The sequence below is a fragment of the Nannobrachium achirus genome (genome assembly GCF_963921795.1).
Source record: "Nannobrachium achirus genome assembly, chromosome: 10".
In the NCBI taxonomy this organism is placed as follows: domain Eukaryota; kingdom Metazoa; phylum Chordata; class Actinopteri; order Myctophiformes; family Myctophidae; genus Nannobrachium; species Nannobrachium achirus.
Genome location: NC_137819.1, coordinates 74421 through 92136, shown reverse-complemented (window position 1 = coordinate 92136; position 17716 = coordinate 74421).

Sequence of the window (17716 nt, the reverse complement as noted above, 5' to 3'; positions counted from 1 at the left end):
ACCCCCCCATCCTGACGAGCAAAAATAGTTGAGGCATTACATTTTGTATAACACGGTTCTATTGTGAAAATAGCAGATCTACATGCTCACAACACCTCGTGTTGCGAGGCGTTGTGAGCATGTAGATCTGCTATTTTCACAATGTCTGCCCCTAATATTTGACAGTTTGGCCAATGTTTAATTTTTCATTTTAGAAGTATTAAAAAGTCCTTAAATTATCACTTTAGAAATGTGCAGATACCCTCTATACACTTAAACTTTATGTTAGTTTGTTGGGGGTTCCGACCCACAGGTTGAGAACCACTGCTCTAAAGTAAACGCCTCCTTTAGTAACACATCTAACTCATCTAATTTCTAAACACACACGTTATAAACCAGATTCAACTCATTTAGCTGTGTTTAGCATCATACGTATCACAGATGTTTCTTTTTTAATCATTGAAAAGATTATGGCGATTATGCAATATATATATATTTATATATATATATATATATATATATATATATATATATATATACACATACATACAACACACACACACACACACACAAACACACACACACACACACACACACACACACACACACACACACACACACATGTAATCATTGTGGTCTAATGATGACATGTACTGCATACAGTAAGCAAACAGAGCTCTGTATTACAGTTAGCCTGCAGCATTCCTTGGGCTGTATAATGCATCAAGAGATGTAAAGAGTGTGAATCATAAAACAAGAGGCCCTCTACTGCCAGCACTGTGACCTTGGCTCCCTCCCTACACTCCCTACATTCTAACCTTATCTACAACTGCTGTTAGATCCAACTTCTCAGCGCTCACACTCAAACTAGCAAATATATTCAGCAATCCAGCATAATAATATAATTTCACCTCATCAATGTTCTGATAAAAAAAGGCTGAACTTTTTGCCTGGGCTCATTCTAACTGAGAGCTCTTACACTGTCTCCTAACAGATTCATTGTGTATTTTACCCCTGCCTCAGTATTGTGTTTGGTTTGGTAGAAGTTGGTTGAATTGTACTTTCACCACATCTCCTATACGGCTCCAACTGATACACCAAAGCCCTCGGTTTGCTGACCTCAGGCAATGATGAATGCTCTACGTTTGAATGCTCCATCTTTAAACATCTGTTGAAAAGAAATTATGAAAGCTCCTTCTTCTCCCACCCTACCAAAACACATCATCAGTCAGTCAGCCAGCCAGCCAGCCAGCCAGCCAGTCAGCCAGCCAGCCAGTCAGTCAACCAGCCAGCCAGTCAGTCAGCCAGCCAGTCAATCAATCAATCATTATCTTGAAGGCAAACTGGCATAGTATTGCCCCGCCCTGCATTTTTTAGTTGTTATGCCAACCGATTCCTCCCCACACCCATTTGTGTGTTGTCACTACTGTCGTATCCTACTGGCTCACCTGCCAGTGAGGAGCCCCCACCGGGAGGACATACTGTTGTATCCTACTGACTCACCTGCCAGTGAGGAGCCCCCACCGGGAGGACATACTGTTGTATCCTACTGGCTCACCTGCCAGTGAGGAGCCCCCACCGGGAGGACGTACTGTCGTATCCTACTGGCTCACCTGCCAGTGAGGAGCCCCCACCGGGAGGACGTACTGTCGTATCCTACTGACTCACCTGCCAGTGAGGAGCCCCCAACGGGAGGACGTACTGTCGTATCCTACTGACTCACCTGCCAGTGAGGAGCCCCCACAGGGAGGACGTACTGTTGTATCCTACTGGCTCACCTGCCAGTGAGGACTCCTCCTCCTACTCCTCCCACCCAACCCTCCCTGCTGACAGGCTCCGCCCCCAGCCTGTAGGAGTATGTGTCGTGTCAAATATCACCCTCCTCGCTCGGCGTCCCTCCCCTGAACACGGGCCAATTGTGTTCGTATAGATAGAGACTAGACACAGGACAAAGCCAGATGCACTTAGGCCTGTCACAATTATTACAAAATCGTCTAATCGCAATTATTTGAGATAATCGCAATTATTTTGCATAATCGTCATAATCATTTCCATGTTGACATTTTTTACAAATAGCAGAAATAGAAGATTTACAAGCTTACAACGCATCATGAAGTGACACATTGTAAGCTTATAGATCAGGAATTTCCGCTATCTTCAAAGTATAAAATTATTAAATCTGCCCTGTGCAGTTTGTGATTATGAGGCCTAAATGACAAACAGAAATCAATGCCAAGAACACAATTAAATTGTTAATCGCAATTATTTGAGTGACAATTAAAATGTATAATCATGACAGCTCCAGTCACACCGTGGTGGGTTCCATCCTCCAAACTCCACAGTGGTGGGCAGACCCTTTAGCACTGCACCACCCCAGTGGAGTGCCCCTAGTATAGTTTACAAAATATAAGAGAGGGCCTTACCTTTCTGAAATAGTTTAGCCTTGTTCTGTGGGTAGAGAACAAGAGACAGCTTTAGTAATGACTAGCTGAAAAAGCTCACAACATGACACAGCTGAGCATATCAGTATTGATGATGGAAATAAAGAATGGAAACAAGAGCTGTCTTTTGGTGGTTTATTCAACAAGTAAATGAGTGTGCACGTTTGCTTTCCGGACAGAAGTACAGAGTTCTCTCCGGAAAACAACAAAGGAAAAAGAGAAAACAAGCGAATATATAAGATGTGTCTGAGGAACAGGACGGGAGGGGCCTCCCCGAGCTATCAGTCCAGAGCACCAGAGGTGCGAGTGCGTTGCTATGCCAATGGAATGACCTTGATGCTTCACAAAGACTTCTCAGTGGAAAAAACGATACTGCCTCTCTGATATCACAAGACCGGAGAGTGGTCAAGTGAATCGTACTATTAAATCAGTGACCATCAACCTGTCACAGCAGAACGCTAAAGTTGACATATGTATTATCATTCTAGCATACGATTAGACACAGAAGCAAATATACTGTATACATATGACCTAAACATGAACTGAGGCTATGGTGATGGGAGTCACAATGGTGCTTTGTAAATGTACAGTCCAGCAGTAGGCACAGGTCAAATAGCCCAAAGTTCCCTTCAGTGGAGACTTACACAGATTATATGTAAAAGAAAGAGGTAGTATTAGATAATTAGAAAAATCCATAACAGTATTTAAGCCAATTACAGGCGGCTGCTATTCGAAACTGGTAACAGTAAACGTAGCCCATCCTTACCTCCCCCTGACCATTCTATTGTAAATACCTTTTTTGCATTGTGTTTTTCACGAGTACTTTGTTTTATCTGCCTGTCATTCAATGGTGTATGAGTTAATAAAGGGATCTCAATGTAAATAAGCCATGTGTTTACTTGATCTTATCCTTTTAATTGACCGTGTACCAGCACAATTTACAATTAATCAGATGGATAGAGCATGTGTCTGACTGATCAGCTGATCAGGGTGGCCCGCTGCCCACGCAAGCCACGCCTCATTTCTCTTATCTCTCCCTGCCCGGGGAGGCTGATTACATACCTGTTTATGTCTCTTTGTTACCAGATGTTGATGGAAGTTATTTGAATTGGGATGATTCCAGTCCAGAAGGCAAATCTGACAGGAAACAAACAATGCTCTGCATCAACTTTACAGGAACAGGAAACCAGTAAGACCCCCTAAATCGGGAGAAGCGGCCGTCAGGTCGCATACACAAACTTTAGAAGGCAATGGTAGCCAATCAGGAGGGAATATGGGAAATGGGACAGATCCATGTTGATGACATGACTGTAGACATACTGGCCCTCATTTATCAACGTGGTGCAGAAGTCTCGACATTTATCATTTCAACTTGACTTTGACGTTGGCGTAGGGTAGGGTAGGATCAAATCTCACGTCAAGTCCAGAGGTGGTGTAGGATTCATCCTACACCACTTTGTTCCATTGTAGACGTGCGGAGCAGCATTGTGTAACTATTTGACAGGCAATGGACACATGTATCCATCCACTCGAAAATGTATATCCAACACAATAATAAATAATCCTGTGAAAATATAACATTTTATAAAAGTATATTATAGCCAGCTACATCATGGACATGCACGCCGATTTTATTTCCAAGTTACAATGACAAGCAATCAAAATCTAGCAACATGGAAGCAATCTACTGTTAAGTGCTTTAACAGTCTATATTTTAAGATTGCAGACCTGGCTCAGAACAAGCACATTATAGCCTACAAAGGCATGCGAGAGCATTTTCGGGACCAGCGCGGCGCCGCTGTGATCTACCGTGAGGCGTGAGCCTCCAATTTATACAGTGACGCGAGTCCTTTTAAATATGGATAAAACCCGAAGCTCCAAACCTGGCTGTGCCCAGCCCCGCGCACGCACGCTGCGGATGATTTATTTGGGGGTCCACGGCCCACCTGGGAGAACCAGCCCGCGCAGGAACGGTACATGATCGCTAGTTCAAGCACTCAAAAGTGCATTGCGCTCGTCACCGAAATTGGGTTAAATTAATATCCAAAACGTAACCGTGGGGTCTCTCAATTTATACAGTAGGTACACTATGCTGGAGTTAATGATGAAACCCGACGTGGCGAGCCTTGAGATCATGGCCATGGGGAATATGATTGCTTGTAACCAAATGAACGCGCTCTGTCTGCGCATGCACGGCACGGGTAGGCAATGGTTTAAATTAATATCCAAAAGTATTCATGGCAGTGACCAGTGACTTGTGTCATTCATGTCGGCTGCGGTGCTATAGCCTCCTTGTCAAAGATTGTACCGTTGGTTAATCCCACGTTTCCACTGTCAAAGACTGCTGTGTAAACCAAAATGCTGCTGTTCCAAGTAGCCTAGTTGCGTGTGTAGGTGTGTGCGTGTGTGCGTGTGTGCGTGCATGTGTGCGTGGTCTGTGTGGGACGCGGACATGGCTTTTCTTTGGTTGTTAGGTCGTATTCGGGTTGTTCTGGTCGTAAAATGGGGGCGTTTCGAGAATAATTAAGGGCGTGTTATTTAAATTTCAGCCTGCGCATTTATCAACGCTGGGATCAAATGTACGCCAGGTGTGTCTGTTTAGGAAGCATTGATAAATGCCGTGCACACGTTGCCCTACGCAAAATTTGGTGAAAAAAATAGACCATTTTTTACACTCCATTGATAAATGAGGGCCACTGTGTACAGCTTTGCGTGATTTTAGGGCAAAATCTGTAGGAGCAGTGTCCAAAAATTTGTTTTGCAAGAATTGGCCTCATGGTGGCGCTAGAAGAGGGCCATGTGAGAAATGAAGGGTGGAGGTTGTGGTTTGGCAGCCAAGGAGTGTGTGTGTGCAAAGTTTGGCATGGATAGGGGCAACAGTGGCGGAGATATGAGTAGGGCAAAAGTGTGACGTGACGTGACGTGATGTGACTGACTAACAGCCGGTGGAGGTTTTGATAGTAACTGCGACCTGACGGTCAACTTTACAGGAACAGGAAACAAACAATGCTCTACACTACGTTACAGGAACAGGAAACAAAACAACATCATCTCTACATTAGATATACATGAATTATATGGCAGTGGCTCTCAAAATGCGGTCCATGGACCCTCAGGGTATGTAACTCTGAGAGTGTACAGATGGAACCAAATGGACCCTAACCCCGTAAGTGTTTTACAGCATCTTGCAATGGGCCTGGTGTCACGCTACACAACTAAGATACCCATGTACCTGACAAAATACTTCCAACACGTCAAGGATGTTCACAATTACAACACCAGAGGCAGCTCCACAGATCATGTCCAACCCAGATTGGGCACAAAAGCCTCACCCTGACCTTTTTATTGTAAATACCATTTATTTTGCATTGTTTTTTACGTCTGTTTTTCTTATGATAAATAGTGCATAGTATTTATTTAAGCTTTTTTGGGTGTTTCCTTTTAGTTGACCTTGTACCAGTGAACTGTACTGTCATGAAACTGTACCTTTTCCTATGAAAACTTCTAATAAATTCAATTAATCAATCAATCAATTTTACAGGGCATTTGGTTCGACTCAGAAGATGGAGTGCTTGAAATTAAACCTCCAATAGAGCCTCTGCGCAGTCTGCGGTGGTGTAAGAAGAACTCAACCCCAGTCAGGCACGTGCACACATAGACATCAAGGGGGGCTTGAGCCCCTGCCCCTTTATCCGTCTGTAAAAAGTGCCCTCTCCAGGCTATGATGAAAGACATGCAAATGCCCCTCTTTCCATGCCATACCTGAAAGCTACAAGAGAATTGCCTTGTCCAAACTCTCCTGAACTTGAATGCAGCATCTTATGTTGAAAGAATTGCGCTCTCTGTGTAGAAATCCAGGCCCTACGCCATCTCAAGTATTCACTTGATTATGCTTAGTTCAGTGTGGTATCAAGTACCGAAAATAGCCGACCTCCAAGCTCACAACGCATTGCAGCACGACTTATTGTGAGCTTGGTCTGCTATTTTTTATATTTTCACCAAAAGGCCCATTTAGAAATGTCAGACCCTGCCTCTCTAACATTCTCTGCACGTCCCTGACCCCGGTCCAGATAGCCTACTCCAGTTAAAATATTATACTAGTCTACAAGTAAATGTTGCTTGGTCAAATGTGTATAAAGGGTATGCATAAAGTGAATGGCAAATTGAGTGGCAAAGTCAGTGGCAAAGTGAGTTTAAAGGAGTAGTTCACCCCCAAAATGACTTTTTTTTTCTATGGATTACTCATGCCATGGAGAGTAGAGTTCAATAATATTTTTTAGTTTTTGTCGCATTCCTAAGACAAAAATGTGATAACAATAAATTTACCCCCATTGATTCCGGATGGTGACCCGTTTCGAAACGGGTCACCATCCGGAATCAATGGGGGTAAATTTACTCAAATCAAATTTTTGTCTTAGGAATGCGACAAAAACCAAAAAATATTATTGAACTCTACTCTCCATGGCATGAGTAATCAATAGGAAAAAAGTCATTTTGGGGGTGAACTACTCCTTTAACGTTGTTTAATGAAACCAGATTAGTCATTTTGGATGTATGGGCTGTCAAGGCCAGAACGTATTATTTTGCCACTCAGTAGGCGTTCCCACATAACTTCTGGGTATGATGATGATGTCACACGCATACTCTCTATTGAAGTTAAAGCACTGGAGCATTGGTGTTAAAGGACAACTTTAGTTTTTTACAACAAGGGTTCATATTTGAGATTGTAATCAAAGAATATAAAATATGAGTGTTAAATTGATTTAATTTACTTCTTTCTATTGTTTTAGAGATTCTTATTTCAGTGGTTGGGGACATGCGTACAAGTGGCTAAATATGTCACTTTACACAGAATAAGCCCATTCCCAAGATACAACCCAACCTTTCATGGTTGGATGTGACTTATGGGGGCTAGAAGTGTTACTGTAAATAGCAATAAAGAAACTGCTGGCTTATTGTGTCTAAAAATACATATTTAGCCACTTGTACGCATGCCCCCATGCGTATGTCTTCGCCCGTTAATGAAGACATTACCAAGAGCGCTCTAGTCTTATATAATAAACTCTGCTGACATCATCGCCAGGAATACTGGTCCCTCATTGGCTGTAGGGGGACACCTACATACATACATACATTCCCAGAATCCCAGCCGTTTTCAGGGCTCATTTAGGGGGTCTTTGACTTGACATTGATTGATTGATTGATTGATTGATTGATTGATTGTTTGATTGAAGAATTTATTAGAAGTTTGCTTAGGCAAAAGTATAGTTTCATGACAGTACAGTTCACTGGTAGTTTGGTACAAGGTCAACTAGAAGGAGATCCTAGTAAGGTTTTCGGCTTATTTACACTGGAACCACTCTATATATCTCATACCAGTAAGACTCCCGAATCGGGAGATAAGCGACCGTCAGGTCACAGCGTGACCGTCACGCTGTGGACCTGACGGTGATGTCAGCGAGTTGTTGTGACATCACTTCCTGTACAGGGCGGCTACACGAAATGTGGATAACACTATATATGGAGTGTGACGATTCAAGGCATCTCGGTTAAGTTCTTACCGGACACCACTGCATCGGTTATCTCCATATATGGAGGGATGTGTTGGTTATATTATATCTCCATATACGGAGATGGCCATATATGGAGATACGATGACATCACAGAGTCCACAGCTGATGATGTGGCGTGATGTCATACAATACACAAACAAGCCCTATATAAAGGGGCAATTCTCAGCAGGGAAGAGAGCATTCCCCACTAGCTGAGTATCTTATCACATCTTGGATGTGATGATAAGCTATAAGCTTAGTTGATCCTGGCGATAAGGTCTGAGTCGAGGAATGCTCTCTTCCCTGGTGAGAATTGCCCCTTTATATAGGGCTTGTTTTTGTATTGTATGACATTGTATGACATCACGCCACATCATCAGCTGTGGACTCTGTGATGTCAGAGTGATATCAGCTGTGGACTCTGTGATGTCAGAGTGATGTCAGCAGTGTGATGTCATACTGATGCGGAGATATGAGCAGGGCAAAAGTGTGACGTCACACGTGTCACGTCACACGTGTGACTCAGGGACGGACTCAGGGACGGACGGACGGACGGACGGCCGGTGGAGGTTTTCATACTAAACTGCGACCTGACGGTCGCAACAATAACATTCAAAGACGGACAGATAGAACACAGTACTACTATGCATAGGGAATTGTCAGTAACAAAAGGGGGAGAGAGTCATAAAGAGTTAAAATAACATGGGAAAAATAAATAAGGTGAAATAGGAGATATTTACAAAGGAAAGGGGGAGGTAGTTATGGGCTTAATTTACATGAAAAACTTTGAGAAGCAACCACAGCTCTGGAGAAAGTAAAGGGACAACAACCCAGTAGTTAAAAGTGTGTTAAAGTTCATACATAGCGCATATATACCTGAAAGTAGTTAATATAAAGTGTGTTAAAGTTCATACATAGTTCATACATACCTGACAGTAGGCCTAGATATAACGTGTGTTAAAGTTCATAGTAGTTCATACATACCTGACAGTGGAGTCCTGGGGGTTCCATGATCAAACCCTAGCTCTCTGAGCTCGTGTCCTGTGTTGTGACAATAAGGATTATTCCCTGTTTTATACCATTGATCTGTAGTTTAGGAGAGAGAACCATTATAAACCGTTATAAACATCTGTGTGTGTGGTGGGAAAGTGGTTTCCTTCTTCTTCTTCTTCTTCTACTTGTGTTTCTCTGCACCCTTCTTGTTTTGCTCTTTAGCCGCAGGTTCTTGTGCGGTAAAGAAGTACAATGCTGCCCTCCACAGGAAGGCTGTGGTACTGTTTTGGTTTTAGTATTCTCCAATACTAATATAATAATATTATAATAATATTAATAATATTGATACTTTTACTCCACTACAATTGTTTGAAAACTTTACTAGTTACTTTGTAGATACCGGTATACATTATAATTGTCTAAAACATACATAAACCACTATTTCTATACCATGGCTATTTGAAAATATCAGATCTACAAGCTCACAACACGTTGCATCATGACACTTGTGAGCTTGTAGATCTGCTATTTTCAAACATGTTTTATTACTTTTGTAATTTCAAGCAAATGTTCAAAAAGGACACTAAATATACCGGTAGGGTTGAATAGTTGGATACAGCAGATATGGTTAAGAACTGGAACGTCATTTTGAGTATCTGTTAGGCTTGATTGCTTGTTTGCTTATTTGATTTGTTTTAATGTGAATAATAATGGGGCAGAAAGCCATAATATGTATCTGATGATATTGATTAAGTTATGTTAAACAATGAAGGGGTAGGACTTGATACATGTTTTTTTAAACTTCTTCCTACTCCTTTTTTGAACATGAACTATAATCCAAGGATGATTTAAATATAAATTTGTCACTGTTCTTTTTTTTTATCTTCCTTTTATTTCCTTTGTCTTTTAATAAATTAAATGAAATGAAAAATGACTTTAACTTTGTTTTTACGTTAAGTACTCATTGGTGCCAAGTACATTTTGAATATCATACAGAGTATGTATTGCAGTATTGATACTTTTGCTTAAGTAAGACATGTCACCCTTAAAATGACTTCTTTCTATTGATTAGTCACGCCATGGAGACTTTAGTTCATATTTTTTGTTGTTGTATTTGTCACACTGCTAGTGACCTGTGACCTAGGCTACTGTGTTCCTATCAGTAGGCTACATGTGGTAGATAGGTAGGCCTATGGAGACTTTAGTTTAATAATATATATATATTTTTTTGTATTTGTCACATTCCTAGTGACCTGTGACCTAGGCTACTGTGTTCCTATCAGTAGGCTACATATGGTAGATAGTTAGGCCTACCATGTACATAAAGTATACCGGTAGGTACATGAATAGAAGGTAGATAGGTACCATGTACATACAGTATAGGTACATGAATAGCTACACATATGTGTCAGTACAGATGGTAGATGGATATAAACTAGTAAGACGCCTCAGGGCGACATGTCACGCAAATTCTTGGCCATCTGGCCAGTGATGTATTCATGGGTTGCATTTGTAGTCCTAAACGGCCATGTTGAGGACCAACACAGGTGTTTCAATTTGTCTGATTGGCATAGAACTAATGTTCTTCACCATTCAGAACACCTGTGTTGGTCTCAACATGGCTGGTGTAGGACTACAAATGCAACCCATGAATATCGGACCAGTTACCCATATATGGAGACCCCTGCATGATAGTCAACAATGTTATGTCAAAACAGCCCATATATGGGCATTACCAAATATGGGCATTCCCAGATATGTCCTTAATATTGATGACATTGGGACAGGGATCTGTGATGACTAAAACTAAGACTAAATATATTGACAATTCCGTCAACAAAATAAAAACTAGACAAAAAACTAGGAGTTGCATACTGAAAATAGCAGATCTACAAGCTCACAACGTGTTATGAGCTTGTAGATCTGCTATTTTGAGCACACAACCAAATCAGTCATTAAGATGCCATCAAGGCCTGCCAAAATACATTTCAGTTGACTAAATCAACGGTAGATTAGTCGCCTAAAATCTTGTGATATCGACTAAAATTAGACTAAAACTAATACTTTTCAGGTGACTAAATTATGACTAAAACTAAATCAAACTTTTGCTTTCAAAAACAACACTGCATCAGTGATATCACCTGTGATGTCACAGTGACAAGGGAACCAACCCATAGACTGTAAAAAATGTGTAGGCCTACTGACTGACTGACAACACTATGAATATTAATACACCGGCAGACTGTCAACAATCAATTTATTAAACAATTATTACTTCTACATATGATCATACAATAACAATAACAATATTCAATGAGAGAAAAATAATGGTTTGAGTCAGGAAATAATTATCTAATAATAATGAATCAATGAATAAACAAAGATTGATTTGAGTTCATTATAAACACATTTAGTAGATGTTTGAATCCAGAGTGATTGACAAAGTCCGAGATGAGAGACATGAAGTCTAGTCAACCAACAACATGCTCACAGCAGTAGAGCAGACATTACTGGAGAGGCAGTCGCTCTTCCGCTCACACATCATCTCCGTCTGTGTCCACTTTGTCGTCCGGGACGAAGACGAGACGAGTGAGCGGCTCTTACTGTCTAGTCAACCAACAACATGCTCACAAATGGTTAAGGAGAACATACATAACTCCTGTCAAACTCCATCATATGTCCGCCAACATTCCAGATATCTATCTGTACCAAGTGCTCAATTGAGAAAGGTACCTTATTTCACTGTATGTGGGAGTGTCCAAAGATGCAAATATTTTGGAATGAAGTCATAAAGTGTATGTCAGGAATCTTTAAAATTATCGTTCCACTAAGTGCTAAGCTCTGTATACTTGGAATTCACCCAAGGAACTTTATACATTTAGCAAAGCAAACTAAAATCTTTGACTTTGGACTTCTCAATGGAAGGTTGTTTGGTTTTTTTGTCGTTGCCGTGTCTCTAGCTCAACCACAGCCTGTCTTTTGGCCAAGAGACACGGCAACAACAAAACACCAAACAACCTTCCATTGACAATGCATTAGTACGGCGCCCCCAGTGGCCATTCTCAGACGATACAGAGAAGATGTTTCACGCATATGTGTGTGGCGCCGCGCGCCTTATGTATTATTATTATTATTATTATTATTACCCTTATTGGAATAGGTGTGCACTTGCAGCAGTTTCTATGGCCGGTGTTCATGGCCAAATTCCGGGTCCCACTGCGCAGCCTGTGGGGGCGTGAAAATTAAGGGGACAGACTCTACATGTCCTCTGGGCCCATCTCTGCGCGTTGACACCACTTGTTCGCCCACCAGTCCTACAGATGACCCACACTGATTCTTTTTCCTTTGTTTACATTTTTAGGGTACTACTTGCAGTTCATGCATGCTCCCACAGTGTGGCAGGCTACTATTTTGCAGTTCATGCATGCTTCCACAGTGTGGCAGGCTATGAGCCAAAACTATTAGACATGTGCTCTGTGAATTATGTCATTTCATTTCAACTTTTATTTAGTTCTCAGTAACAGACAGAGGGATGGTACCCTCTTTTTACAACAAATTAAGGCTGAAGACACTTTCCAGCATAGTGACATGCAGAACAAACTGTCCATATAGTATGGTTTACATAAAAGTCAGTTGTCTTTCACACACACACACACACACACACACACACACACACACACACACACACACACACACACACACACACACACACACACACATATATATATATATATATATATTTCATTTATTTATTTAATAAATATTTTTCATCACAATTGGGTTTGTGGGGAGCCATCCCTGCTTCAAGCTGTCACAGCACGGCACCAACACTTCAAACTAGTTAAAAAACCCAATACAGCAGATCTACAAGCACCCCACAGATCTACAAGCACCTCACACATGCCAGGGACAGAGTTAGGTTGGCCTGCATAAGCCTTGCTGTCAACACACTATACTACACCACTCAGGCCACCAAGCCAGGTGTGGTCAATTAGTGCCTTCTTTTGATCAGTGGCTTCTGCTTGATGAGTGGCACCAGTCTGTCTTTGTTCCCTGGTCAGTCAAGTTCACTGGGAGAGAATATGTTTCAGATCAGTGCAAGTGTATTTGTTTTCCATTTGGACTTACTGTGTTTTGTTGGTACAGTATGCGTGCGACTAACATATTTCTCATAATTCCAATTTGTTTGTTGTTTAATTAGCCGGATTGTGAATGCCCTGCATTTTTCTTTCATCTTTAGAACCACACATGTGTAACAAAACAGAGTGGTGATCATTTGGTGTGGGTGAAGAGAAGAAAAACATTTCATTAAAGGAGTAGTTCACCCCCAAAGTGACTTTTTTTCTATTGAACTCAAGTCTCCATGGCGTGAGTAATACATTGAAAAAATAAGTCATTTTGGGGGTGAACTACTCCTTGAATGTCAGTTTTGTGGTGTTTTGACTGGACACCCTGAGGATATTGCCAGATAGACAGACAGACAGACAGACAGACAGACAGACAGACAGACAGACAGACAGACAGAGAATTGTAGGCCTTGCATTTATTTGACTTGGTTCCACAGATGGCGAAAATAGCTAATCTTCAAGCTCACAATGCCTCACTGTTTGGACAAAGAGTTGAGGCGTTACATTTTGTAAAACACGGTCTTGTGAAAATAGCAGATCTACATGCTCACAACACCTCACAACGCAGGGCGGCGTGAGCATGTAGATCTGATATTTTCACAATTTCTGCCTCTAATATTTAATTTATCATTTTAAAAGTATTAAAAAGTCCTTAAATTGTCTCTTTAGAAATGTGCAGATAGCCTCTGTACACTGTTGAGTGGAAAAACAATGTTTCACATTAAGCTAATCATTTGGGACCACCCAAGATCATTTGGAGACCCCTCTAGGGGTCCCATAGTTGAACCACTGACTTATAAGGGGAGTATGGAGACCCCTCTAGGGGTCCCATAGTTGAACCACTGACTTATAAGGGGACTATATGAGGCTGGATCCGTCTGGAACACTGCACTAGGCTCTCGCCAGCTCTGTAGCTCTCCACACTTGAACAGTTGTGTCCTTAAATTCAATTATAATAATTAACCCTAACCCTGTGTACACAGCCAATAGTTTTACATGAACATGTTCAGGCTTTAGTACTGTACTGTCTCGTGTAGCCCAACAGAGCCCAGCACAGCACAACACGGCCCACCAGAGCCCAATACAGCCTACCAGAGCCCAATAGAGTCCAGCAAACCTAAGTCCAGCCCAGTCCTGCCGAGTAGGAGTATAGACCGGGGAAAGGGGGTAGTTAGATGACTCCACCAGGCCATTACTGTCCAGATCTGGCTTGAATAGGCCAGACCAGGGTAGACAGGACTGCACCAGACTCCACCAGGCTGCTCCATCATCCAGCCAGCTCTGTAGATCCTTGCACATGCGATTAACCACTGTGTACACGGGCAATAGTTTTACATGAGTTTGTGTACACGGGCAATAATTTTACATGACTTTGTGTACATGGCCAATAGTTTTACATGACCATGTCCAGGCTTTAGTACTGTACTGCCTCGTGTAGCCCAACAGAGCACAGCACAGCCCACCAGAGCCCAATACAGCCCACCAGAGCCCAATAGAGTCCAGCAAACCTAAGTCCAGCCCAGTCCTGCCCAATAGGAGTATAGACCAGGGAAGGGGGTAGTTAGATGACTCCACCAGGCCATTACAGTGACTGTAATGGCAGACCAGGGTAGACAGGACTGCACCAGACTCCACCAGGCTGCTCCATGCTCCAGCCAGTCTCTCCGACAATTTTAACCCTTTATGATTGCGAAAAAGACACGAAATTTGCACGCCACCAACACGATTACACATTCTTTCGGATAAAAGACGCTTATTCTGACTTACTTTTTGACGCTGAATCCAACGAACCTGGTCTCGTGTCTCTACAACACTCCTAGCTCGAAAGGTCAAGCAAAAGGTCAAGGCAGGCTTCAAAAGCGGCCTTCTGTCCTTAAAATCAATAAGAAATTCAAAAAAAATCTGTTTGTTTCAAGCAGGACATCAATTTCATCGTTGAAGCATGCCCGATCCGATGGAATTGGTTTCGTGTCTCTCCGACACTTTAAAACCTTTAAAACTGCGCCAAAGTCACTCTACCTCGGAGTTTGGACCTTAAAATCAATAGAAAAATAAGAAAAAAACATTCTGTTTTAAGCAGGCCACTTATTTCATATTTGAAGGATGCCCGATCCAATGGAATTGGTTTCGGGTCTCTCCGACAAATTTAACCCCTTCCGTTTGCGAAAAAGACACGAAATGCGGGCGCCACAAACATAATTTTAATTTTTTTTTTTGATAAAAAACACTTATTCCGACTTACTTTTTGACGACAAGTCCGTTGGTGCTGGTGCCGTTGTTTGAAAATCTTTCGGTCCGTTTCTAACACTTCTAGAAGGGCTAGCTCGGGTTCTAGAGACAAACGGGAAACAGATTCTTGATCTGCTCACCGAGACGGACGCACTGATGTGTGTTTCATTTCTGAGCGACCCATAGGGGGCTAACCCTAATTCCAACTAGGGTTACGTTTTACTCCACACAGAAACGTCGTAGAGAGATGATACACACATCAGTGTGTTCGTATCGCAGAGACGAACAAGCCTATATAACTGTCCTCGCACACAAACACTCCTGTGAGTTGATTGGTAACTTTGGTTTGCTGGCCAAAAGGCTCTAAGGGGTATACACTCTATGAGCCTTGTGAAATTGGAAATCCCAGGGATAAAAAGGCCGTAGAGGGACATATGAGATATCAAAATGTCCGTCTCGGAGAGCACTACAACATATCTCAGAACCGAGTTCCGGTCTCGTGTCTCTACAACACTCCTAATTCGAAAGGTCAAGGAAAAAGCCACTGTGTACACGGGCAATAGTTTTACATGACTTTGTGTACACGGCCAATAGTTTTACATGAACATGTCTAGGCTTTAGTACTGTACTGCCTCGTATAGCCCAACAGAGCCCAGCACAGCACAGCACAGCCCACCAGAGCCCAATACAACCCACCAGAACCTAATAGAGTCCAGCAAACCTAAGTCCAGCCCAGTCCTGCCCAGTAGAGTATAGACCAGGGAAGAGGGGTAGTTAGATGTCTCTACCAGGCCATTAAAACCCATATCCAGCTTGAATAGGCCAGACCAGGGTGCACAGGACTGCACCAGGCTGCTCCATGCTCCAGCCAGTCCTGTAGCTCCTTGCACATGCGATTAACCACTCTGTACACGGGCAATAGTTTTACATGACTTTGTGTACACGGCCAATAGTTTTACTTGACTTTGTGTACATGGCCAATAGTTTTACATGACCATGTCCAGGCTTTAGTACTGTACTGCCTCATGTAGCTCAACAGAGCACAGCACAGCACAACACAGCCCACCAGAGCCCAATACAGCCCACCAGAGCCCAATAGAGTCCAGCAAACCTAAGTTCAGTCCAGTTTGCCCAGTGGGAGTATAGACCAGGGAAGGGGGGTAGTTAGATGGCTCTACCAGGCCATTAAAGCCCATATCCGGCTTGAATAGGCCAGACCAGGGTGCACAGGACTACACCAGGCTGCTCCATGCTCCAGCCAGCCCTGTAGCTCCTTGCACATGCGATTAACCACTGTGTACACGGGCAATAGTTTTTGTGTACACGGGCAATAGTTTTACATGAGTTTGTGTACACGGCCAATAATTTTACATGAACATTTCTTGGCTTTAGTACTGTACTGCCTTGTATAGCCCAACAGAGCCCAGCACAGCACAGCACAGCCCACCAGAGCCCAATACCGCCAACCAGAACCCAATAGAGTCAAGAAAACCTAAGTCCAGCCCAGTCCTGCCCAGTAGGAGTATAGACCAGGGAAGGGGGGAAGTAAGATGGCTCAACCAGGTCATTACAGGCCGTATCCGGCTTGAATAGGTCAGACCAGGGTGCAAAGGACTGCACCAGATTCCAACAGGATGCTCCAGCCTCGAGCCAGCCCTGTAGCTCCTTAAACATGCAATTAAAGACTGTGTTCACGGGCAATAGTTTTACATGAGTTTGTGTACACGGCCAATAGTTTTACATGAACATGTCTTGGCTTTAGTACTGTACTGCCTCGTATAGCCCAACAGAGCCCAGCACAGCACAGCACAGCCCACCAGAACCTAAGAGAGGCCAGCAAACCTAAGTCCAGCCCAGTCCTGCCCAGTAGGAGTATAGACCAGGGAAGGGGTGTAGTTAGATGGCTCCACCAGGCCATTACAGGCCAGATCTGTCTTGAATAGGTCAGACCAGGGTAGACAGGACTGCACAAGACTCCACCAGGCATCTCCATGCTCCCAGCCAGCTCTGTAGATCCTTGCACATGCGATTAACCACCGTGTACACCGGCAATAGTTTTACATGGGTTGTGTACACGGGCAATAGTTTTACATGAACATGTCTTGGCTTTAGTACTGTACTGCCTCGTAAAGCCCAACAGAGCCCAGCACAGCACAGCACAGCCCACCAGAGCCCAATACAGCCCACCAGAACCTAAGAGAGTCCAGCAAACCTAAGTCCAGCCCAGTCCTGCCCAGTAGGAGTATAGACGAGGGAAGGGGGGTAGTTAGATGGCTGTACCAGGCCATTACAGGCCGTATCCGGCTTGAATAGGCCAAACCAGGGTGCACAGGACTGCACCAGGCTGCTCCATGCTCCAGCCAGCCCTGTAGCTCCTTGCACGTGCGATTAACCA